Source organism: Podarcis liolepis (genome assembly GCF_965112155.1).
Source record: "Podarcis liolepis genome assembly, chromosome: Z".
Lineage (NCBI taxonomy): Eukaryota > Metazoa > Chordata > Lepidosauria > Squamata > Lacertidae > Podarcis > Podarcis liolepis.
The window spans coordinates 26,318,609-26,346,205 of NC_139570.1; the positions used below are offsets into that span (position 1 = coordinate 26,318,609).

A 27,597-nucleotide genomic window follows, 5' to 3' on the forward strand; every position below is an offset into this window, starting at 1 on the left:
CCGCCCAGAGTGGCTGGGGAAACCCAGCTGGATGGGCAGGGTATTATTATTATTATTATTATTATTATTATTATTATTATTATTAATTTGTTATTTGTTTCTAGCAAGTATACACCACCACCCCTACCGTTAACTCTCCCACACACTCCATGAACATTGTAAACACAAGGAGCAAGAGAAGTGGAGACCCAGTTAGCTCGGAAGGAAGATTCCAATGGCAAGCTGGTTCTTCAAACATTAGATGCAAAGTAAGTAATCACGACTTCATTCCCTTCATTGACTGGAACTCTGCCTTGTCTGGAGGTAGAGCATCATCTACCTTACCTACCCAGCATGCTCTGCTTCTTCCACCAGTGCATGTTCCATCAGGAGAAGCAGAACCTTATCATTCCAGTGACCCTTACAGGTGTTAAAAGTTCACAGGAACCCACTTCATAAAAGGAGGTACAAAGCTACATATAATAACATTCATTGGCTTCACTGGATATTACCGGTACACCTGTCAAGGCATTTTTCTAAGGATGCTCAAGGAATGTAATCTTAGTGAATTCTGATACGAACTGACAGGCCTGGTCCACCATTTCCAGACTAATGTGTGGATTAGGAAGTTGTTCTACCTTGGCTTTTGCACTTAACAAATGTTCCCAAAGACTCCATTAGAAATGAGCATCTAGAGAGAGAGAAATATCTGTTTAGATGTGATTTTTCATGTGGGTTTTAAAAAATACAGGCAGCTCCCCATTTGCACATGTTTGGCATGTGTGCGACAGCTGGTGCACATGCCGTTTTCAACACCAAAAGGGGGCAGAGCAGGCTTATGCTCACCCTGCTGATGTATGCGGTGCCTCAAAATGCAACCCCTGTGCAAATGGGGCATTGTCTGTACAAAAACAAATGGCAGATTACTGTGGAAATAGAATGGAACAGGTTTGTGAGCAAAAATGGCACTAACCAAAAATAGACTGATTTGCACATTCATGATTGTCCGTGAAGATGAGTTTACAACTGTGATGGCAATGCTAACACAGGTAACACAGGGTTCACTTCCTGGGACGTCGCCACACAATGGGAGGCAAGAACATGAAATCTGGTCTGCTGACTCCATAGCAACAAAGATCCCAGCATTACTCTTTCACCCTGTCCCCACTGACTCTACCATCCCCTACTGATGCCTTCCCATACATTTTCTGCTTCCTACAATGCAAAAACAACCCCGTGTTGAGGGAGAGGGAGAGGCTCACAAAGAGGCAAAGAACAAAGCTTGGTTTTGCTCAGGGATGTGAAACTGTTGCTCTCCAGACATGGCTGGACTCCCACAGTCACTGCAGACCACTGGCCATGCTAACTAGAGCTAGTAGAAGATGGAGCCTAAAAGCACCTGGAGGTCCACAAGTTCCCCATCCCACATTTAGCATCAAGAGCACCACAGGCTTTTATTTGGTCCTGCTTTTCAGCATTCTCATTTGGCTATTTCTGTGCAAATTAAAGGGTCTCTCCCAAATCCACACCCCTCTTCACAGCTCTCTAGTGTGTAACCATAGAAACAATCAGTGCAGAACACATTCTCCAATACACGCCAGATTTGGAGTGCACTTCTCTCTCTCTTCCTCTCTCTCTCTCTTCAAAATCCCAGGCACACCCATCAACGTTAATGTGTGAAGCAGATGGGATGGAGGGAGGAGGGGAGGAAGAGAGAGTCTGAAGCCCTTCATCATCTCACAGACGTGATTTAAGGGCAAAGGGACTCATTGACTGATGGGGTGGCCTTTTAACAGAAGTCTTTGGTGTCTCAGGGAAAACCCCCAAAGCAGGAAGAGGAAACTGTATGAAACGTGAATGTGTTTTTGGTATCTGACAGCTCCGTAGGAACATTTCACTCAGCATGCCCGCCTCTCATTAAATTCTATAGCTGTTGCACATAGAGGCCTTTCCTGCTGATATCAATAGCTCCCTGCTGGAATAAATGCTGAAGGAAATCAATGTCAGCCTTGGTGTTATTGTTGTTATTATGGTATCAAGTCTACAGCCTGGTCTTGCCTCTGTCAGAGCTCATGTTTGTGTGTGTCTGTTAGGGAACGGGGGGGGGGGGGGCTGGGAGGAGAGAGAAATGGAATTCAGTTTGCATTAAAAGGTGAATTTACCAGGTTTGCACTTTCTGAAACAATACAAGAAGTGAAATGAAACCGTCCCTCAAAATCTGCAGTATCCGAATTTTGCAATGCAGTTCTCCAACTAATCAGTGTTTACAAAAAGATGCATATTAGGAGAAGGTGTATTACTGGGTTGATTACTGCATACAGTATGGTGTTTATTAGGAGAAATTCCAAATTGCTCCTGAGACACAAATAACATTGGAAAAAGGAGAAAAACAGAACTAAAATTGACAGATCTTTCTATCTGCAGTGTGAATTAGGGGTGGAGGTGTTACTGACTTTGGTGTGAAGAACTAGCTCTCGTACTACAATAATTTGACAGCTATCTGGGTTTCCAAATATGGTGCTTACAGCAAGAATCTTAAGAAATAATTTATAGATAAATTTTCCAACCACGCTATGCTCCCACAATGGATGAATGACTCTATCCTGCAGGTCAGCTTTACCCCGTTTCCCCCACCCTTTGAATGCCTGTGCTTGCATTTATTATATTTTCTCAGTATTAATGTATCCAATACATGTTTAATGGGATCATTTTTTGCTCAGCAGACACTGAAAGGTGCAAGCAATGTGTTAAGCTAAATCTTCACACCGAGTGCTCTCGGTCTGATACGCATTTATAATGAGTGGTTCATAGCTCCACCACCCAGAGCCCATGATTGTGAAAACTGGGTTGATTAATGTTCAGAAATCTGCTTATTACCATGTGTAATCACAAAGTATATAGGCTGTGTGGTATGCAAATTAAGGGCATTAATATTATTACTAGTGGGTTTCAACAAGCTAATCATGCCCTCTTCCAAAATATTCCATTATAAACACATGCACACACACTTTTCCTCCTATTCACTCTTCCTAGGGTTGCCATACTTCAAAAAGTAAAAACCAGGACACCTCGAAAGCTGTTGAGCGCATATATATATGATTTTTCTATTGACTTGTCTAAGATACAGGACAAAGGGCAGCCCTACCTCTTCTACAACAGGTATAACCACTGAGCTTGGCACTTTTTAAAGGAAGTTCTGGACCTGAATGCAGCTGCTATATGTGGTGAATGGCTGAACTGTAACTCACAACCTTCCCACTGAAGAACTTTCCATCACTGAACTGATTCCATTCACTCAAGCAATCCATTGGATCCCCCTGGAGAGGAAGGTGTAAAAGAGGCTCCCTGTTTCAGCTGAGCAAACATAATTTGGTATATTAGAAAAAAAGGTTCACTAACACGTGGATGAATTCAATTGTTGGAATAACCAGGCCAGCTTCTTGATAATCGTCCCTATGTATGAGATATTAAGGTAACAGAGGATAAATGGGTCCTGCCCCCAATAGTCTGGTCCATGAGTAGGCAAACTAAGGTCCGGGGGCTGAATCCGGCCCAATCGCCTTCTAAATCTGGCCTGTGGACGGTCCAGAAATCAGCATGTTTTTACATGAGTAGAATGTGTCCTTTTATTTAAAATGCATCTCTGGGATATTTGCAGGACATAGGAATTCATTCTTTTCTTTCTTTTCAAAAATATAGTCCTGCCCCCCACAAGGTCTGAGGGACAGTGGACCACCCCCTGCTGCAAAAGTTTGCTGGCCCCTGGTCTGGTCCTTATGAGATCAAAAGCCAGTGCAGAATTGTGTGAAAGGGCTGGGCTAGAAGTAGGCACCCCTTCATGGATCACTGCCTTGCCGTGGCGAAGGGGCTTGAAGAACTCAGAGAAGCTATGAACTACGCCGAGCAGGGCACCCAAGATGAACAGGTCATAGTGGAGAGTTTTGACCAAACGTGATCCACCTGGAGTAGGAACCGGCAAGCCACTCCAGTATCCCTGCCAAGAAAACTCCATGGACAAAGACAACAGGCATATAAAAGTTATGACACTGGAAGATGAGCCCCTCAGGTCGGAAGGTGTCCAACATGCTACTGGGGAAGAGCGGAGGACAAGTACAAGTAGATCCAGAGCTGATGAAGCGGCTGGGCCAAAGCCGAAAGGACGCTCAGTTGTGGATATGCATGGAAGCGAAAGGAAAGTCCAATGCTGTAAAGAAAAATATTGCATAGGAACCTGGAATGTAAGAACCATGAACCTGGGTAAGTTGGATGTGGTCAAAAATGAGATGGCAAGAATAAATATTGACATCCTGGGCATCAGTGAGCTAAAATGGACGGGAATGGGCGAATTCAGTTCGGATGACTATCATATCTACTACTGTGGGCAAGAAACCCGTAAGAGAAATGGAGTGGCCCTCATAGTCAACAAAAGAGTGGCGAAAGCTGTACTGGGATGCAGTCTCAAAAATGATAGAATGATCTCGATACGAATCCAAGGCAGACCTTTTAACATCACAGTAATCCAAGTTTATGCACCAACTACTAGTGCTGAAGAAACTGAAATTGACCAGTTCTATGAAGACTTACAAGACCTTATCGAAGTGACACCAAAGAAGGATGTTCTGCTCATTATAGGGGATTGGAATGCTAAAGTAGGGAATCAAGAGATAAAAGGAACAACTGGCAAGTTTGGCCTTGGAGATCAAAACGAAGCAGGGCAAAGGCTAATAGAGTTCTGTCAAGAGAACAAGCTGGTCATCACAAACACGCTTTTCCAACAACACAAGAGACGACTCTACACATGGACATCCCCAGATGGGCAACATCGAAATCAGATTGATTATATTCTCTGCAGCCAAAGATGGAGAAGCTCTATACAGTCAGCAAAAACAAGACCTGGAGCTGACTGTGGCTCAGATCATCAGCTTCTTATAGCAAAATTCAAGCTTAAACTGAAGAAAGTAGGAAAAACCACTGGACAGGTAAGATACAATCTAAACCAAATCCCTTATGAATACACAGTGGAAGTGAGGAACAGGTTTAAGGATTTAGATTTGCTGGACAGAGTGCCTGAAGAACTATGGATGGAGGCTCGCAACATTATACAGGAGGCAGCAACTAAAACCATCCCAATGAAAAAGAAATGCAAGAAAGCAAAGTGGCTGTCCAACGAGGCCTTACAAATAGCGGGGGAGAGAAGGCAAGCAAAATGCGAGGGAGATAGTGAAAGATACAGGAAACTGAATGCAGATTTCCAAAGAACAGCAAGGAGAGACAAGAAGGCCTTCTTAAACGAGCAATGCAAAGAAATAGAGGAAAGCAACAGAATGGGGAGAACCAGAGATCTGTTCAAGAAAATCGGAAATATGAAAGGAACATTTCGTACAAAGATTACCATAATAAAGGCCAAAAGTGGTAAAGATCTAACTGAAGCAGAAGACATCAAGAAGAGGTGGCAAGAATACACAGAGGAATTATACCAGAAAGATATAGATGTCTCGTACAACCCAGGTAGTGTGGTTGCTGACCTTGAGCCAGACATCCTGGAGAGTGAAGTCAAATGGGCCTTAGAAAGCACTGCAAATAACAAGGCCAGTGGAAGTGATGGTATTCCAGCTGAACTGTTTAAAATTTTAAAAGATGATGCTGTTAAGGTGCTACACTCAATATGCCAGCAAGTTTGGAAAACTCAGCAGTGGCCAGAGGATTGGAGAAGATCAGTCTACATTCCAATCCCAAAGAAGGGCAGTGCCAAAGAATGCTCCAACTACCGCACAATTTCACTCATTTCACATGCTAGCAAGGTTATGCTTAAAATTCTACAAGGAAGGCTCAAGCAGTATGTGGACCGAGAACTCCCAGAAGTGCAAGCTGGATTTAGAAGAGGCAGAGGAACCAGAGACCAAATTGCAAACATGCGCTGGATTATGGAGAAAGCTAGAGAGTTCCAGAAAGACATCTACTTCTGCTTCATTGACTATGCAAAAGCCTTTGACTGTGTTGACCACAGCAAACTATGGCAAGTTCTTAAAGAAATGGGAGTGCCTGATCACCTCATCTGTCTCCTGCGAAATCTCTATGTGGGACAAGAAGCTACAGTTAGAACTGGATATGGAACAACTGATTGGTTCCAAATTGGGAAAGGAGTACGGCAAGGCTGTATATTGTCTCCCTGCTTATTTAACTTATATGCAGAATTCATCATGCGAAAGGCTGGGCTGGATGAATCCCAAGCTGGAATTAAGATTGCCGGAAGAAATATCAACAACCTCAGATATGCAGATGACACAACCTTGATGGCAGAAAGTGAAGAGGAATTAAAGAACCTTTTAATGAGGGTGAAAGAGGAGAGCGCAAAATATGGTCTGAAGCTCAACATCAAAAAAACGAAGATCATGGCCACTGGGCCCATCACCTCCTGGCAAATAGATGGGGAAGAAATGGAGGCAGTGAGAGATTTTACTTTCTTGGGCTCCATGATCAGTGCAGATGGTGACAGCAGTCACGAAATTAAAAGACGCCTGCTCCTTGGGAGAAAGGCGATGGCAAACCTAGACAACATCTTAAAAAGCAGAGACATCACCTTGCCAACAAAGGTCCGTATAGTAAAAGCCATGGTTTTCCCAGTAGTGATGTATGGAAGTGAGAGCTGGACTATAAAGAAGGCTGATCGCCGAAGAATTGATGCTTTTGAATTATGGTGCTGGAGGAGACTCTTGAGAGTCCCATGGACTGCAAGAAGATCAAACCTCTCCATTCTGAAGGAAATCAGCCCTGAGTGCTCACTGGAAGGACAGATCGTGAAGCTGAGGCTCCAATACTTTGGCCACCTCATGAGAAGAGAAGACTCCCTGGAAAAGACCCTGATGTTGGGAAAGATGGAGGGCACAAGGAGAAGGGGACGACAGAGAATGAGATGGTTGGATGGTGTTCTTGAAGCTACTAGCATGAGCTTGATCAAACTGCGGGAGGCAGTGGAGGTCAGAAGTGCCTGGCGTGCTCTGGTCCATGGGGTCACGAAGAGTCGGACACGACTAAACGACTAAACAACAACAACAGAAGTAGGCAGCAACTGCAGAGACAGAGCCATGACATATTTCTGCTGGGATCCAAGGCTGTGGCTATGGGAGAAGACCGGATTGTGTGAATGCTATGAACCTCTCCATCAGACGCTCAGGTTGTATATATGTGTAAACAAACCATATATCCTAAAGATGCCACAGTCTCTGCTGTACCTCATTCTGAGGAAACTGAACCCTGGCTAAGTGCCTGGAACCCCTGGAATCCTGCACTGGTCAGAGATTGGGGTGGTGTGCAACAATACCTATTGAACTCTCAGTCTTCCTTTGTTGTAAGAAATCTAACTGGTGGTTTTGCATTCAGCTTGTCCTCCAAAGAAGTACTTGATGCAAAAAAAGACTTGCTGTTTTACATCTGTGACAATCAACCCTGAAAGAATTTGGATACGAGGAAATATTATATTCTTAATGAAGATTATCTGAAATTAAAGACTTTAATTACAAATTAAGCTGCCCTTAGCTACTGCAGAGACAGTGTACAGATGTTCTTAACCTCTGTGCAAATCAGATTTGTACTTTGTCATGGCAAAGCTGATGGCAATTATTGGTTAAGCACTGAGATTGTAAGTGCTGACACAGGAAAAAGGGGTTTCATGCTGCTTACATCACCCTTTTGACAGATTGGAGACCAAAACTTTCCTTCAGATTCTGACTTATTTTTTATTCTGGCAAATATTATTTACTGTATTTTTTGCTCTATAAGACTCACTTTTTCCCTCCTAAAAAGTAAGGGGAAATGTGTGTGCGTCTTATGGAGCGAATGCAGGCTGCGCAGCTATCCCAGAAGCCAGAACAGCAAGAGGGATTGCTGCTTTCACTGCACAGCAATCCCTCTTGCTGTTCTGGCTTCTGAGATTCAGAATATTTTTTTTCTTGTTTTCCTCCTCCAAAAACTAGGTGCGTCTTGTGGTCTGGTGCGTCTTATAGAGCGAAAAATACGGTATTTGCAAGTTGGGCTCTTTTAAGCTGTGAGTCTCCAGCATGCAGTGCAATTCAAAGTTTACAAAGTAGGGAGAGGGAGTTCATGGAGGGTTGGTGGGCAGTTTACTACCTTAGTAGCGGGCACACAGCCACTCTGTTTGGCATTAGAGGGAACAAGGGGGAACCAGAAACAAAACGTTGCGCCGCTTTCCCAGTCCCTAGCCAGAGGGCTCTGGCTTTCAGGGTTCCAGCCAGCCTGAAACAGGGGCCATGGAGGAGGCCCAGAAGAAAGCCACTGTTGGGGGCACCCTACCAGAGAGATCTGCAGAAACTCCATTAGAGGAAAATTTATTCTCTAATGTGCATTATGCAGAACTGCTTGCAGAATCGTGTGTACTAACTTCAAGAACTTTACAATCCATTGTAAAGATGTTGGATTCCTTGAATATTCTGGTATCTCTGGCCTCCCAGAGGAGCCCAGGCTCTGCCACCATGGAGGACCAGCCTAAAATTCTCCCCTTGGAGCAGCACCTTTAATTCCTTCACAATGCAAAAGGAAGTTTTAATCACACCCACCCTCCACAGCTGACCAAAGGCTAGGCTGCAATCCAGCACCAATTTAATTGGATGGCTTTCAAAGGGGACTGGACAAATTCATGGAAAACAGGGCTATCACTGGCTTCTAGTTACAATGGCTTTGCTCGTCCTCCCTTCTGACTTCCAGTTGCTGGAAACCACAGGACGGAAGAGCGCTCTTGTTTTCAAATTCTGCTTGCAGGTTTCCTACAGTCATCTGTTTGACCACTGTGAGATCAGCATGGTGGGCTAGATATACCATTGCCCTGACCCAGCAGGCTCTTATGTTCTTTTGTTCTTAATGCCGTCAACAATTTCTGCCCAGTAATGTGACAACACAGGACATACCTACATCATGGTTGCTTAAAATGGCACGATACTGCTTTAAATATGTAGCACAGATGGAGGCAAAATCACTAGTCCATTCGAGCATCCACTTTAAAACATTGCAATATGCATTTATAAAAATTAATTCCCTCTGACAATTTAGGAAATGCCTGAGCACTGAGAGCTGATGTACCACAGAAAGGTGCAGTAATTGAAAACACATACTCAGCATTTGCAGGGAGGTGCAATAAAACAGCAATGACAAGAATCCTCTATCCAATCCTGTTAACTAATCTAATGTATAAATCCCACTATCAGCTCATTTCTTCTACAAAAAGGACTGCCTCTCTATCTTCTACATCATAAACCTAGCACAAGCATATGCTTCAGAATGTGACAGACAGAAAATATTTTTCTTTTTTCTCAACCCCTGAAAAAAGGACGATTTTGCAGAAACATATCTGAATATTCTCTGTGTGCCTGTCTGTGTGGGCTGCCATTTTCCCTGGAATGACACTATGGATGATGCAAAATGGTGGCTGGGCTGTCAACACAGTTGCTGCTGCTGTCATTTGCAGCAGCAGCAGAAGCAGCAGCCCCCACCCCAACAAAACTCGTTAGGAAAAGTCAAAGAAGCTGTGCTATGACCATTGCTAATGTTTTGCCCCCTCCCTTCCAAGAAACGGCTGGAGAATGTCTTGTTCCCCTGGAGAAGGCCTTTCCAATTTATCTTCATATATTAGGAGAGGTCAGTTGCTTATAGCTTTCCCTAAAAGATAAATCTTCTTACGGAGCCTTCAGTCCTTTTTGCTATTTCTTATCTCTATACAGTACTATCATTTTAGTCACCCGTAATGTATGGGTCTCTCCTGCATAGCTGGCAATAGCTTTTCCCTTTTCTTGCGAGCAATCCTATTCGGAATAAGGGAATTTCCCTTTAAAATAGGGAAACATTGACAGCTATGCTCTCCTGTAAAACATTTGGCTAGCTTAATAAAGAAACAAACCCATCCTCTTGTAGTTTTTGCAGTATTTGTAAGGTAAGCCATCTCTTCTTTTATTTTGCATTTTAAATGCAAAACCCAACTGTACTTCAGGGTTGGGTGACCCTCTAGGCCTCTCTAGCTTAGAATTCTCCCCAGACCATGTCTCCTCATTGGTCCTGCTTTAAACCCAAGCATTTTTCTTTGACCTGAAGGTGTCCTTGAACTCTGGTATAATAATAATAATAATAATAATAATAATAATAATAATAATAATAATAATAATAATGTGTACCCCGTCCATCTGGCTGGGTTTTCCCCACCACACTGGGTGGCTTCCAACAAAGATTAAAAAGACATTAAAATGTCACACATTAAAAACTTCCCTGAACAGGGCTGCCTTCAGATGTCTTCTGAATGTCAGGTAGTTGTTTATCTCTTTGACATCTGATGGGAGGGCATTCCACAGGGCGGGTGCCACTACCAAGAAGGCCCTCTGCCTGGTTCCCTGTAGCTTTGCTTCTTGCAGTGAGGGAACTGCCAGAAGGCCCTCGGCACTGGAGCTCAGTGTCCGGGTAGAACGATGGGAGTGGAGACGCTCCTTCAGGGATACTGGGCCTGATAATGCCTCTTTGCCAGGATGGAGGACTGAGAGGGGTTGTGATTCTATATAGAAACTAGTCCACTGTACAAAGGTGAAGTTTACATTCATTGCTCTGCCCCCCTTTTGCCTCTGCCCTTGCCACTTGTCCCATGATTTCTACGCACGAGCCTGACAGGTTCTTTTCTCACACTGCCTCCTCTGGGAAAACCCACTGTTTACTGCTTTGAAGCAGAAGTCAATTGGTATATAAGGAGAAAGGTACACCAACATGGTAATGAATTTCCATGAGGACTTAAAAAGAAATCACAAACTGATGTGGTAATATCATCACCAAATAATTTTACTGTGACCATTATCAAATATTTTAATTAAACAAAGACCATTAAAATTTCATTTCAATTTGCCAAAATGCAAACCATGCCCGACTGCATAAGATGATTACATAATAAAAGGCATCAAGGGTTTAAAGAGAGGACAGCAGAGTTCATAAGTATCACCTGCTAACTCATACCGATCTTAACTTCCATTAGAACTCCAAATCTCTTGTGCAACTTGTGATATCGTCTATCTCTTTCTTATCTTTCTTGCAGCCAGAACATAAAGTGCTACTTTATGTGCAACAATTCTGTTAGTGTCACTCAAAGGAAAGGGAACCGTTTCTGCTATAGTAATTCTGCTTCCAGGAATTAGCAAAGGTTTCGGGAATCAGTCTGTTGGATTCCTATATAAAGGGCACATTAACAAGAAATGGGAACTTTGGAATGCCAAATTAAATGCCAATGCCTTCTTGAATCATTCCCAAAGTTGTCTCTTATTCATTTTAAGTGTAGAATTCAACTATGAGAAGTAATAACTATCTATAAGGTTTTGTCTTATAAACTTCCATTATTGGTTATTACCCCATTCCAAATAACACAGGAAAACGTTTGGCTGACAGGCTTGCAGTTCAGCTGGGTGCTGTCAGCTCTTGCCTTGATTGTTGGCTACCCCAATTCTGTACATAAGAGAGCTCCAGAGGTTCCTGAAGGGAGGGACTAAAAGTTTCTGAAGAAATTTATTCTGCACTACTGTATTTCTGAAGTTTCTGAAAGAAGTTTCTGAAAGAAATTTCTGAAAGAAGTTTCTGAAAGAAATTTCTGAAAGAAATTTCTGAAAGAAGTTTCTGAAAGAAAAGTTTCTGAAGAAATTTATTCTGCACTACTGTATTTCAATGTGGGATGCGGGTGGCGCTGTGGGTAAAACCTCAGTGCCTAGGGCTTGCCGATCGTATGGTCAGCGGTTCGAATCCCCGCGGTGGGGTGAGCTCCCGTCGTTCAATCCCAGCTGCTGCCCACCTAGCAGTTCGAAAGTACCCTTAAGTGCAAGCAGATAAATAGGTACCGCTTTATAGCGGGAAGGTAAACGGCGTTTCCGTGTGCTGCGCTGGTGCTGGCTCGCCAGAGCAGCTTCGTCACGCTGGCCACATGACCCGGAAGTGTCTCTGGACAGCGCTGGCCCCCGGCCTCTAGAGTGGGATGGGCGCACAACCCTAGAGTCGGACACGACTGGCCCGTACGGGCAGGGGTACCTTTAACTTTACTGTATTTCTAAGGCTTTGATGGAATTAGATCCTGAGCCCCAAATGTGATGTGCAAATGTGGAGAGCTGAAATTAAGACTGGAAATATAAGGAACCGAGAAACTGAAATTGTCATATTTGTCCCTCTCTATTCAGAACTCCAGTGTTGCTCCAGTGGAATTTACAGGTAGATAATGGTGACTGTTGCTTTTCATATGTAAGCTGAAAGAGAACTAAGTGTAGGGCTCTGTTTTATAAGAAAGGAACAAGTTAATTCCCAAACTTTTAATCTTCCTGAATTTTAACCTAGGCTATAAATATCCTTGAATTCACCACCTCCTGTCAGCAAGTCTTTAAATATGAGATAAAGATTCAGCCAGCAGAGCACCCTAATTAAGACATTCTGGTTTCACTGCCTTCCTCCCAAACCTCCTTAGCTGCAAGGTATTAGGGAGAAAGTCACTTGCCAAGCTATTCTGAAAGGGGCTGAGAAGAGTCTTTGACTGGCTAAATCTCAGTTTTCACACAGGTCTGTATTAGACTATCAGTTTTAGAGATTAGCAAAAGGCTAAAAACAGAGTTGCTTAACAACTAAATTGCACCAGAGGCTATACTGAAAAACAGGAATGGCAGCTATTGCCTTACAATGATGCTTTAAGGTTTCAGCAAATGTAAGTAGCTTCCTTAAAGATACGAAAACCTTCATTGTTTTGTAAAGTGGCACAGCATTTAAGCGTTGTGTTGCCTTGTTTCCCCTTGATTTCTCTTAAACCATACATACAACAAGTAAAAGCACTTTAAACTGAAATGCTTGTTTTCATGGTATCACAAGTAGGGACAGTTGTGGAATCTTCCTCAACCAGATTCGATCCTCTGTTTTGCAGTTGTGTTTTCAAGATCTACCCCAATCAACCAATGTGTTCTACCAGCACAAATATCTTCGCACAGGAGAACTCCTGGTCTTGGCTCCTGTCTCAAAAACTACAACAGCAGCTCTTACATCTGAAGAAAGAAATACTGATTTATTTGAGGCTTTCAACGGTACAGGTCAGGCTACAGGTGCAGATCGCCAAAGGCATGACTAGAGAGTTCCAGAGCAAAATCAGGAGTCCAAAACCAGATTAAAGCTGAGAAGATATCTCAACAAACCATCATGCCCCTCCCGCCAGCTTTAAAGGTGCGATGTGGCATGCTCATTCTCAATACTCTTTCTCCTCATGAGACTGGTGTGCTTGGAGGTAAGTGCTTTCCTGGGGGTGGGGAATAAGTCTGTTCCCAACAGCATAGATGGCATCAAGTTCTCAGTGACATGATGGAGAACAGCTCCTCTGGCTGTTTTTAGGTGCACCCCTTAGAAAGTGAAGTGTGTAGAGGCCCACAGCCCAATTTAAATACATATATAACATACTGTATATACACCCTGATACCTCCATTGGACCAGAAACAAGCTCCAATCTAGTCTCTGGTTACTACATGAATTGAGTAAGTGATGCAGTAAGACTGAAATAGATGGAGTGTTAAAATAGGAGGCTGCATAATTGGAGTGAGTACAAATATTTCTACAGTGAGAGAGAGTCCTGATTTATAATCCTATCAAGTTCACTTGCTCCTGGGAATCAGGAAAAATTCATTTGAAGAGGATCCGAACATCCAACTAACAGCCCAGGGGGAAACAGTGGAGGCAGATGGTTTTAAGAATGGATCTACTGCTTCTCTTATCCCAAGGATAGCACAGGGCAAGGAGAAATGTGATGCAATATTTAGTATAATTCATGGTTTTTTCCCCCAGGATCTCAAAAACACCAATGGTTTTTAGTTTTTTTAGCAAATGAAAAAAATTTTGGATTGCTACTAAGACACAAGTCAAATTTCAGGCAGTTAATCTACACTTTCTGACTTCATACTTTTTTTTATTTACAAATGTGCAACTTGAGCAAGGTGCGGGAGAAATAGCAAATTCGCAGATAGGCAGCGTTAAATCTTAAACAGCAATTCCCCATCTCCCCAAAGGCACACAATTTCACTTTCTCAAGGCTACTTATTGTCTAACAGTTCCAGAAACTCAATTTTTTTTCATCTCAACCGAGATTCAAAATCGCAAGATAAATAATTACTAATTTATTATTAATTATGGCAATTAAAGTATTACTATTAACACCACCACCACCACCAAAAGCTTTTAGCCTGATCCTAAGATGAAGTCTCCATTCCAAATTCCAGTGACATGGACAGATCATTAGTCTCACACAGGGGTAGTCAACCTTTTCATACCGCCCGCCCACTAATGCATCTTTCTTGATGGTAATATTTCCTTAGCACCCACCAGTGCTCGATGAAAGGAGGATTCAGCTTGTTCCGTAGAACCCCCTACCGCCCACCTAGAATCCTGAAACACCCACTAGTGGGTGGTAGGAATCAGGTTGACAACCCCTGGTCTCAGTTAACAATGCACCTTACCTCTCTCACCAGCAAAAGAATACAAGCGAATAGTAAAGAGTACCCACAGAAGTGACACTGACACAAAACCCCACACATACATTAAGTAGAATAGAAGTATTGCCACCCAACTGCACCCCACTCACCACTCCCCCCACCACCTCTTTCTCCCTCTCCCCCCCTTTCTTCCTAATGTAACACTAATGTCTCAACAAATGAAACTGATCTGTAGAAAATGTAACTTGAAATAAGTAATAAATAAATAATAAAATAAATAATCCTGATTTGCACAGAAATAAATAATCCTGGTTATAATACTCAAAACAACAATAACAACAATGCACCTTTATCTGTCATAATTAGGGTTGATTCAGTTCACACTTAAAGGTGAAGCTACTTTCCAAAACAATACACAAAGTGAAACATAGCTACCCTTCAAAATTCACATGTTCTAAATTTTGTGATGCAGATTTCTGGCCAAGTAATGTGTACAAAACTGCATTTATTGGGGTTAAATATGCAAAATATCGATGAACATATAATACAAAAATGCACTGTGTTGGGGAAAATCACTTTACTTTGCAAATAGTGTATTTGCAAGGCTATCAAAGGCTAGGCTATTGCCATTGTGGCTATGTAGCTGAAACCTAATAATGAGTTTAGCTCTAAGATGCCAGTCCTTCAAGGGAAAAGATGTCAAGTTATACATAGGATGGGATGGGATACTGGCCTTTGAGAATTCAATTGGCCTTTACTATAATATACATTCCAATTAAAAATGAAGGACCAGTACAAAAATATTTGCATGTGCAGCCTATGCCCAAGTGATCATCATGAAAAGTACAAGGAAATTTATCACATGAACCAGCCTCACACCAATCCATTTGTTTTCATCACAATAACTGTAGACATTTCTTTATTATCGAAACACTTCATACCAAGTCTTGGCTTTATCTCCTCCTTGACACCCAAATCCTACACATGAATAACAGTTTCCCTAAGAAATGTATTATGTGAGTTGATATGGAATCCACGAGCATCTACTCAGCTCTTACTTTGTCAGCTTGGATAGCTCAGTTGGTTAGAGAGTGGTGCTGCTAGTGCCAAGGTTGAAGGTTTGATCCCCATATGGAACAGCTGCATATTCTTGCATTGTGGAGGGTTGGACTAGATGGTCCTTGGGTCCCTTCCAATACTGAAGTTCTATGGTTCTATACTCAGCTCTTTATAGTTATCATGGTCTAGGCATTTTTATTTTTTTTACATAATATAGCAGGTTTCCACTGTTGCTAGGCTGAGATTATATGGATCTCACAGCCCTTCCTCACATTTACAGTTGTGTTCTTTTTTTCTTTTCTTACAATGTTCTGGGCTTTGTAAAGCCACAGGTTTTACTGGAATTACTTTTAAGTTGCAAAGTCCAGATTGATTGAACACTCAGAAGACTGGTACCATCAACTGTGCACACAGGCTTATGGCAAAATCAGGCATACTAATCTTCTGTTCTGGGGGGTAGGGGGGAATTGGGGGAAACTTAATGTTCTGTCCATGTTTGGTTAAAAATCAAGAAAACTCTCTCTCACACACTATTGTTTTGGCAAAAGCTGTAATATTTCACATAACATGATGACACAAGAGTCTTTCTCTGACATTCAGAACATGAGTTGGGTGGGGAAAATGAATAAAGTCAGCAGACCCCAGTCTTATTCCTAACCTTCCCTCTGCATGTGGACACTTTTATCCATGTAGTCAGGCATCTCAGAAAAGGCAAGGTCCCAGTTTTTAAGGAGACAACCCTCCACAGATATCTGTTGCACACGTGTAAACTCTATGCAGATGTTCAAGTGAATTGGCATCAATTGGGGGCAAGCACAGCACACAGAAACCTGCTGCCCATTCACGCTCCACGCTCACTGAAGGTCTGAAAGCAGCTAAGGTGATTGTCCAACCTGTACCTTAAAGGTATTCTTTCCACATCAACTGACCTGTTGATGGGCTCCTGAGTGCATCCGCTGACTCCAGCTTGCTACAGAGGATTCTGAGGCTTGTTGTGCATGGGAACCTAAGAAGAACCCTACTGGATCACATTCATAAAATAATAATAATAATAATAATAATAATAATAATAATAATAATGTCCTCACAATTACATGCAAGTATGCCCTATGCCTAGGACATGGAATACAGTATAATATCAGCACACTAGAATGATTTAACAAGTGTTTTCCATTTGCTACATTACCCTGGACTCAGGCATGCAGAATTAATTGCAAAGGCGCACCACTTATTTCAGCTGCACATATCTTGTTGCTGCCTACCAGTAAGTTCTCCGTTAGTTTATTTCATTGAAATCAGTTCTAAAATGAAAGAGACCTTTTCCTAGAACTGTCAGCTAATTAAAAGTTGCTGTTTTTATCTACCTTAACTAATTACACACACAAAGAAAATATTACACCTATCTGATGATGATGATTTATTAACGTTATATAATTTGATTAAAGTCAACCAATGGCCTTAATTTGAACTGATTAATGGAGGAAGCCTATGCATGTTTACTCAGGAGCAGGCCTGTGCTGAGTTTGTTTGAGGCCCTGGGAGGGAGCGTTGTTAGAAGAAACTTATAAATTCTAAAAAAAGGCAGCAGGTCCCTGGTGGGGGCCTGGGCCAGCTCAGCCCTCTGAGGCCTGGGGCAAGTGCATCTGCTTGCCCCCCACCTGCAGGGGCCTGCTCAGAAATATTTTCCATTGTGTTCAATGCAGGTTACTCTCTAGTGCATAAATGGACTAGCAGCCATCTTGATTAAACAACTGAAAGAAACAGGATACAAATAACTGCACAGGGATGTCATATTTCAAGAAGTGAAAATCCGAACACAAAGGTTGTTGAGCTTTTCTTGGCAAAGTTTTAAAGCTATTTTTTCAATTTTTTTTGGGAAATTTGCCAAAACTTTAAACTTCCAACATGGGTTGCCATATGCCCGGATTTTCCCAGACATTTTAACCGGTTTCTAAAAATTCTGTCCAGGCGCCATTTCTGAAGGACGAATCCCAGCTATGTTCAGAAAATTCCAGACATTTGGCAGCCCTAAAAATGCATGACAATTACTTGGTTGAGACTGCAATCCTAACCTCACTTACCTAGGAATAAGCCCCCCACCCCCTGACCATCCCATGACATCCTATTTATACCCATACAGTTTGAAATCAAACTGTAGGCAAAGGCATAGCACTGAACTTGCAACGCTTTGTGCATGGAGCTAGTAGCCTTTTTATTTGTCCACTCCTCTTTTAAAGCTATTCAAGTTGATGGCCATTACACATTTTAAAATATCTAGTAAATAATGAAATAACTCTGGCTAACACATTTGACTCAGAGGAAATGGAGACATTATCAGTGTTGAATAAAACACACTGCAAATCATTGCTGGCAAACTTTCCCCAATGTAATCCATTCAGATCATTGTGCATAGTTGAGCGTGAAATTTTCACCACTCTCCTAACGCACTCTTGTACTAAAAATTTCATGCTTTGCCGACACTTTGTATGAATGCCTTGCAATATACACATTTCATTTGTTTGCAGGGATCACTGTCCGAAATCAGGATGCAGCACGCCGCATTTGAGAGAGTAAAAGATGGAAAACATTCATACATAAGCTTTAAACAGGATTAGGAAAAGATAATACCTGTGTCAAGGATACCATGGCAGCACTGTCTATACCCTGATATGTTTTTTTAAAACAGCAAGTCATTTTCTTTTAAACTATCCACAGGATTGGAACATTAATGGCTGACTTCACAGACTTGTGGTGAATATAAATGTAAAATGGCTGCTCCGCCTGCCTGCCTTCTATGGTAGGGGCGGGGAACTGAAGCAGGCTGATAGAAATGGGTAAATATGACGATTCCAGTTTCTCATTTCCCTCCACCTTAAATTCAATTCCTCACATTAGTTCAGTTTAAAAAAATCACATGAAAATGTAGCAGCGTTTCAGTGTGAATCTCTCCTAATATGCATGTGCTTGTCAAGGCTGCACCATATATAACTATTTGTTAGGTTTACAGATCTTCCCTAAAAATATGGAGTAGAGTTGTTGACCTTTCCATAAAGAGGGATTTAACACATCTTAATTATCCAGTGAAAAAGCCCCATTATTCATACTGTAAATGTGTGAATATGCTTTTGTGAGTTGGGCAGGAGTTAGGCTGTATGTCTGAGTCCCGTTGAGGCATCAGGCATAAGCCTGCATTTTATTAATGTTTGATCAGGACTTGTATATTAGAGAGAGCCTAAAAGATTTTCAAATGTTTCAATGCCAGGCAGAGAAAACCTTGGCCATTCTCCTAAGACAAGGGGCCCCCTTTTTGATTGATAGCAGAAAACAATTCTCAAAGTCATAAAAGCTGAAATAACAGACTAAAAGCAGGACATTGACCCTACATGTTACAGAAGATAACAAAGGCAGAGATAAATATAATTAGGAATGGGCAAATAGTAAAATGATACCATGGGCCTCTCTTAAAACCTTGAGCTGTATTTTCTAAGGCCAGAGGTAAATGGGAGAAAAAACATCTAGCTGGGAAGTCTTTTTAAAGCATCTAGCTGGGAAGTCTTTTTAAAGCTGTTTCTTCCTTAAACAGATAATGGGAAAAGCAGCTTGCTAAAGGGGGGGGATGTGAACTGAAGAGCCTTCTTTTGAAACTGTTTTAAACTGAGTCCTTTTCTTTCTTTCTCTCTCTACTTTAAAAAGGCCTTATTCCTTTTAAGAGGCTATCTGTGTTGTGTATTAAATATGTTGGCTTAAATGTAATTATGCAAAGGATTGAACAAATGCTAGAAGAGTTGTATTTATCTTGAAATTAAGTCAGCCACCAGTCCAGCCTCTTGCCAGACAAGAAGACGCCATCAAATGCTGTCCTGATATATTAGCTGCCAGACATTTGTTTAGAAACCTTCAAATGAAGGATATCTTTCAATGTTGATGTGAAACTCAAGATCCTTGACATATGTTTAAGATAAAAATTTAAGATTAACCATTTGTTTTAGAAGGCAATAGGGCAGGGAGGGCAAGAGGTGAGCTGGTAATTAAGATTCCTTGTTGAGACACATGTAAGATATATTACTACTTATTTGTCATTTATAGATGTAACAATATATAGCTGTTTGTGTTCCTTATAAGGACAGAAGGATATGGGTGTATCTTTTTGTGATTGGTTATAGCAATCAGCCAATAGGAAATCCAACCAGGCTGATTGGACAGAGGCAGCCCAAGGAGGAGCAAAGGGGGCTGGATTAAGGGAATATAAGTGCTGGCCATAATGGCAGGAGGCCAGGCCAGAGCTTGGTAACCATATACCACTGTGCCTCTCATTTATTTGTCTGACAAATAAATAATTATTTTAAATTCTCTATTGCTGCGTTGAATATTTCATTCCAGCTAAGCGTTAACCACAAGCAGGGTGCTACATTTTATGGTGCCCTGTGACTCGGATAAGTGGTCTGCTGGAACGCAGCCCCTTCGCTCTACTGAGCAGGGTACAAGAGAGAGGATCTCTAAACTGCTTACCCAAGCGCGCACTGGTAAATTTTTCCAGGGGGAACGCAGAAGTCTCGTCTGTCTGATACCCTGCTCACTGGCGGCGACGGACCGGGGGGAAACGGAACCAACCAGGGGTAAGTGCACAAAGGGATTTTTGGCCCTCCAATTAATTGGGAGGAAGAGAAGTCTTGATCAAACTTCTGCGTCTCAGTAAGTGGGAACTGAGTACGCTAGGTGGTTGGGTATATCAGATGGTGGTCTGGTGGGGGAAAAGGGGAAGTTGGGAGGTAGTGTGTGGTGAAGTATCCAGCGCATTGTATGTGTGAGAAAGTACAGAGCAATCTGTAGCTGACCTGAGTGTGGAGTGGGTAGTACTTCGGTTCCCAGTGAGGCGACTCCATCTGGGCAAGAAACCCCACGAAGCGTGTGTGTGAGTGACTGAGTGGATACTTCACAGGGCCATACAATGGGAGTTGGGGGTTCAAAAGGGGAAAATACACCTCTTGAATGTATGTTAAATAATTTTAAGAAAGCCTTCTCAGGGGCGTATGGAGTCAAAATGACGCCAGAGCGCCTGAGAACGTTATGTGAATTAGAGTGGCCAAAGCAAAATACTGGATGGCCATCTCAGGGAACTTTTGATATAAATTTAGTAAGCAAACTTTGGTCTAACATCGCCAAAGAAATTGGAGGGTGCCCAGAACAATTTTCATATATAGATTCCTGGCTGAGCACATTAAATAAAAATCCTCCATGGATAAGGGAATGCAAAGTCCAACGATGCAAATTATTGGCTGTAAAAGCCGAAGCCAGGAAAGGAATCTTGCCAAATAAACTCAAACCCATTTTTGAGGGACCAGAGGAAGAGCTGCTTCCACCTCCACCCTATGCTCCACATCGAAGGGAGCCTAATCCAAACACTCCACCAGTTGTAACCCCAAGGCAAGAAAGTGGAATGAATAATGGGGCTGGAGTCACAGAACTTGATTCCTTGATAGATTATGATAAATATCTTCAGGAGGCATTGGAGGCCTATAATAAAGCCCAAGCAGAAGTGGTTATTCCATCTGTGAGTCCCAGTAGAACTCCATCTACAGTCTCTTTTAGTGAAACAACTGATTGCCTACCCCAAACTCCTGTACATCCAAGTCCTAGAGAATTATTACAGAAGTTACAGGGAGACCTTAATCGGTCAGCAAGCAATACAGCCAGGCGTATAAAGCTGCTAAAAGAACGCCTTGGGACAAATACCATCCCCTATGATTTGAGGCCCCTAGAGCAAAGCGAAGAGAAAGATCACGTAGTAGCCCCTCTCAGAAGAGTATTTGATGCACTTGAGGAGCCTGTGCTGGTTAACGGGCTACCTGGACCAAGGCCACCTCGAACTTCGACCCTGCAATATATTCCATTCACGACTACAGATCTGATGAATTGGAAAACACACACCCCATCTTTCGCAGAAAAACCTCAGGCTATGATGGACTTGGTGACTTCAATAATAAATACTCATAGTCCTACTTGGACAGATTGCCGCCAGCTCCTGAATACTCTGTTCACCACTGAGGAAAGGAGAGACATAATTGAAAAGGCACAGATATATTTGCGTGAGCAGGCCAGAGTGGGAAATATTTTTAATATTGACCGTCATCTCCAAGACAACTTTCCCTTGGAAGATCCTAATTGGGATCCAAACAATGTAATTCACCTGGCCAGACTTACCACCTACCGCCAGACGCTTGTGCAAGGTATCCGCAGGGCATGCCAGAAGCCCACTAATATGTCTAAAGTCTCAGAAGTAGAACAGAAACCAAATGAGAGTCCAGGAGACTTTTTAGAGAGGCTGCAAGAAGCCTATCGTATATGGACTCCTTTTGACCCTGAAGCCCCTGAAAACAGCAGAATGATTACTGCTACATTTGTGGCCCAGTGCGCTTCTGACATTCGTAAGAAAATTCAGAAATCAGAAGGATGGGAAGGGATGCTGATGAGCCAAATTATGGCCATTGCACGCCGAGTTTATCGGAATAGGGATGAGGCTGAGAAACAAGAGAAGAAGAAGTGGCAGAAGGAAAAGATGGTAATGCTAGCCACAGCAGTAAAGCAAGACTACCGCCCCTTAAATGGAGGAAGAGGGCGGGGAAGGAATCCACCACTGGGAAGGAATCAATGTGCAAATTGCAAGAAGGAGGGTCATTGGAAGCGGGAGTGTCCTGAACCCCTGAGGTTGGAAGAAGTACGCCCAGGCCCAGGCCCAGGCCCAGGCTCCGGCCCAAGAAACCAGGGACGGGGACGGGGAATGATTCGAGATGGAAGATATCAGAGACCTGGACAAGGACGGAGTAGGGACAATGTCATTGGACTGGCAGAGGAGGATTTTACCCAAGACTAGGAAAGACCGGACTCCATAAAGTTAGGCTTCCAGGAGCCCACGGTCACGATCCAATTAGGAAGCCATTTAATAGACTTTATGATTGATACTGGGGCTGAATACTCAGTACTCCCAGAACTATTGCAGAAAAAGGCATCCAAAAGTGTAGTCATTAAAAGTGCCACTGGTCAGTCAGCTAAGAGGTCTTTCCTCCAACCTTTGGAATGCCAGATTGGGGGACATCGTTTAACCCATCAGTTTTTGTATATACCTGAGTGTCCAATACCTCTCTTAGGTAGAGATATGCTGTCCAAATTGCAGGCCCAAATCACCTTCACTCCTCGAGGTCCAGAAATGAAACTGCCATCAAAGGCAGCAGGAATAATTTCCCTCTCAGTACCTAAGGAACAATCATGGCGCCTAATGTCAGCCCTGCAAGTCCAACCTACATTGGATACAGAGTTAAACAAGCTCCTCCGAACTCTACAGGTGCCACCAGGAGTATGGGCCGAAAATAGCCCACCAGGAATGGCCAAGAATATAGCTCCAATTGTAGTAACCTTAAAACCTATGGCTACCCCTGTATCTGTAAAGCAATATCCTTTACCCCGGCGAGCAGCAGAGGGCATCCAGAAACATTTGGACCGCCTATTAAAATATGGTCTGCTTAAGCCCTGCCAATCAGAATGGAACACACCCCTTTTGCCTGTTCGAAAACCTGGGACAGATGAATACAGGCCAGTGCAGGACTTGAGGCTCGTAAACCAGGCTATCGAGACCTTGCACCCAAATGTACCAAACCCATACACCCTGCTGAGTTTGATCCCACCAGAAGCAACATTTTTTACTGTATTGGACTTGAAAGATGCATTCTTCTGTTGCCGGCTGGCACCACAGAGCCAACCTATATTTGCCTTCCAGTGGGAAGACCCTTTAACAGGAACAAAAGGCCAGCTAACTTGGACGAGATTGCCCCAGGGATTCAAAAATTCCCCAACTTTATTTGGCACTGCCTTGGCGAAGGATCTAACAAGTTACCCCTCAATACCTGGAGAAAAGGTGGTTCTGCAATATGTAGATGACCTTATACTAGCAGCAAAGGATTTTGATACCTGTAAAGAAGGTACAGAGGAACTGCTCCACTTGCTCTGGCAAGCTGGCTACCGAGTTTCCCAGAAAAAGGCACAGTTATGTTTAGAAAAGGTCAAATATTTGGGCTTTGACATCTCACACCAACAACGAGCATTGAGGCCAGAGAGGAAAGAAGCTATTTGCCTTATCAAGGAACCTACCACAAGGAAACAACTCAGAGGATTCCTGGGAACAGCAGGGTTTTGTAGACTATGGATACCTGATTTCAGCAGTCTGGCCAAACCCTTACATGAAAGCACTCGAGGTGCAGAAAAGGACCCATTTGTATGGGGACCTGAGCAGCAACAAGCCTTTTTAGTTATCAAACAACGACTTATGGAGGCCCCAGCCCTTGGACTGCCTAATTCGGAAAAACCCTTTCAGCTGTATGTACATGAACAGAATGGGATTGCAGCGGCAGTCCTGACCCAGAGATTAGGAAGTTGGAACCGTCCAGTAGCTTATTTGTCAAAACAATTGGACTCAGTAGCAAAAGGATGGCCTCCATGCCTAAGGGCAGTAGCGGCCACTGCAAGCCTTGTCAAAGAAGCTGATAAATTTACCTTCGGCCAGACGATGTATGTGAATGTACCTCATGCTGTTCTGACACTCATGGAATATAAGGGTAGTTATTGGCTAACGAACCCAAGGATGGCTAGGTACCAAGGCCTATTGTGTGAAAATCCCAGGATTCATCTACGAGTAGTGAATATGCTCAATCCAGCGACTTTGCTGCCCCTACCAGAGGTAGATGATGAAGAATCACATGATTGTCTCCAAATAATGGATGAAGTTTATTCCAGTAGACCCGATCTGAAAGATGAACCATTGAAAAATCCAGATGTTGTATATTATACTGATGGTAGCAGTTACCTGCATGAAGGTGCCAGACGAGCAGGATATGCTGTGGTCACCAATGAGGAAGTTGTGGAAGCTGAAGCTTTGCCTGCTGGCACCTCAGCACAAAAAGCTGAACTTATAGGTTTAACTAGAGCTCTGCAATTGGCAGCCGGATGTAAGGCAAACATCTATACTGATTCTAAATATGCCTTCTTAACCCTGCATGCACATGGTGCTCTATGGAAAGAAAGAGGTCTAATAGGAGCCCACGGGAAGGCCTTGAAATATGGACCTGAAGTAGAAATCCTGTTAGAAGCAGTATGGGCTCCAGAACAGATTGCTGTAATGCACTGCAAAGGTCATGGACGAGGAAGGGATCCAATAACCAGAGGAAATCATGCTGCTGACAAAGCAGCCCGAGAGGCAGCCCAAAAGCCTGTGGGAGGATTTATAGCAGCCCTCATACCAGAGGTAGCTCCAGAAGAAGTTAAACCTCACTATACCCCAGAAGAGAGGAAGTGGGCTGAACAGGAAGGAGCAGTTGTGAAGGACGGTTGGATGATCCTGCCAGACAATAGGATTTATGTACCTCATCATCTAGCAGGCACAATTGTAAGAAATTATCATGAATCTACTCACCTTGGCGGTACTGCAACCAGAGAAAGTCTCAGTCGGAAGTTGTATATTATTAACCTATCACAATTAGCAACTTGCATTTCACAGAAATGTGTTCTTTGTGCTAAAAACAATCCCAGGCAGGGACCGGTACAACCTCCTGGAATCCAACATGTGGGATATGTCCCCATGGAAAGCCTAATTGTGGACTTCACAGAGCTGGTCCCTTCTAAGGGATTCAAGTATCTCCTTGTGTTTGTAGATACTCTTACCGGATGGGTTGAAGCTTTTCCCACCCGAACTGAAAAGGCACGAGAGGTAACTAAGAGACTCCTCACTGAATTGATCCCGAGGTTTGGATTACCTAGATGCATTGGAAGTGACAATGGGCCAGCGTTCATTGATCAAGTAGTACAAGAAGTATGTCGAGTCCTACAAGTGAAATGGAGACTGCATGCAGCCTATAGGCCTCAGAGTTCAGGGAAAACTGAAAGAATGAATCGGACTCTGAAAACCCAATTGGCAAAATTAACCCAGGAAACGGGATTGGGATGGGTAGATGTGTTACCCATAACACTGTTTCGTGTTCGGTGTGCACCCACAAAAAGACTTAAGTTGTCACCTTTTGAGCTCCTGTATGGGAGACCGCCCTCCTTTGTTCAGGATATTCCAGCTGATCTTAAACAAATAGGAGACCATGTGACACAGGGACAAGTGCAATCTCTCTCCCGTGTTTTTGTTTCTCTTAACAGGTGGGTCCTCGAGCGCACGCCGTGCAGCATTGCCGAGCCGATTCATCAGTTCCAGGCTGGCGATAGCGTATGGGTGAAAGAGTGGAAACGTGATCCACTTGCACCTAAGTGGCGTGGACCTTACACCGTCTTGCTCTCTACTCCAACAGCGGTGAAGGTAGCTGAGGTGACCCCCTGGATTCATCACTCCCGTTTGAAGAAGTCCGAAGGCAGTTGGACGTGCAAAGGTGACCCCTCTAATCCTCTTAAACTGACTCTCTCCAAAAACCCCTGTATCTAGCCCTACCGGGAACGGGCTAGGTCACGGGCAACATTAGACGACCGGCCTGCTGCAGCCACAACCTGGAAGCTGGCTGACCTGCGCACGCCTGAAGCTTGAGGAGCATCTGAACCAGCGATTGTGAAAGGAAAGATTCTCTTATACAATTAATTGACTGCCCACCCCCTTGTGGAACAATTATCAGAGATATTACTCATTGGGGATCCTCGGGATATATGTTTTGGTCTTGGTGGTTCCCCATTTCTGTCACTGGGGGAATTATATTGGGACTAATATTTATTTGCTATCACTATAAGGTAATCTTTTGTGGAAGGAATGCATATGCTAGACATCAACATGATTCTATTATTAATCCTGATCCCTTGGGAAGGGGAAGGGTCCTTGAATCTGGCCAAATTGACTAAATATGGATTCCACCATGACCACAATATGTGGGTAGGTTTAGCTGAAATGGTAGCCAATGTTGCAAATAGGACCAATTGCCTTGTTTGCTCTCTTGGGCCAGATGATTCAGAGGGAGGTATGCCCTTATTACCGATACCATTAGATGCCATTGGTATGGTAAGCGAAATACCACACCAAACAGAAGTACAGAATTTCCCCGGATGGAACTCAACTAAACCATTACGAGTTATACCTGTACAAGGGGAATTCTGTGTACATAAATCATCAGATGCAGCTGATTCTACCATGATAGGCTCTTCTCATTGTCACTATACTTGGGATAATATTAAGAATACCTGGGCACACGATACTACCTATCGAACTCGGGATGCCTTGCCCTGTGCACCTCCTTTTATTCATGCATGGAAAGTGGTATGGAACATAACTGTGACAGAAAAAGGCAATCTAACATACTGCACTGTGAACTCTCTACCTCTTTTGCTATTTCGCCTTCTGTACTCCACGTACCAAAGACCTCAGACACGATGGTTGTGGTGGATATGTGGAGAATGGGCATACAAGAAACTCCCCTCCAAATGGAGTGGGACTTGTTTCCTGGGATGGGTATTACCACCAATGTGGATTATGCCTACTAATTTGCCCAAGCGTACACGAAGAAACGCTGATATTTCTCATATAGCAGGAGGAAGTACCCAAAGTTGGAGCGGTACTGATGATTGGCCACCAGAGCGCATTATAGCCTATTATGATCCTGCCTCCTGGAATCCTGGTGAGCTCATACAAGGGGCACGGGATCCTATTTATAATCTAAACAGAATAATTCGATTGCAAGCAGTAGTGGAACTTGTAACCAATGCAACGGCCCGGAGTTTGAGACTTATTGCACAACAATTGGATGAAAGTAGAGCCGCCATTTTGCAGCTGAAAATGGGAATGGATTATGTACTTGCCAAGCAGGGAGGCCTATGTGGAGTCTTGAACTTGACAGGGAATGCCTGTTGCTTTAACATTTCAGATAATGGTGAGGCAATCCGTGTGTTGGCCACAAAAATGGAGAATATAGCACATGTCCCAGTACAAACATGGGAAGGATGGGATATGGGATGGCTCACCAATTGGTTACCTAATGTCACAGGACTCAAAGGGATACTATTGTCTTGCTTGTTTTTCTTGACAGTAGTGGTAATGGTTTTATGTATGATGCCATGT

At 43.1% G+C, this 27,597-nt stretch overlaps 1 protein-coding gene across 2 annotated transcripts in view; it reads right to left on the bottom strand.

The window, feature by feature from the left end:
- The window catches only part of DCX (doublecortin), a 123,487-nt gene that overhangs the window by 39,159 nt on the left and 56,731 nt on the right, over positions 1–27,597 (bottom strand). The window lies entirely within an intron of this gene.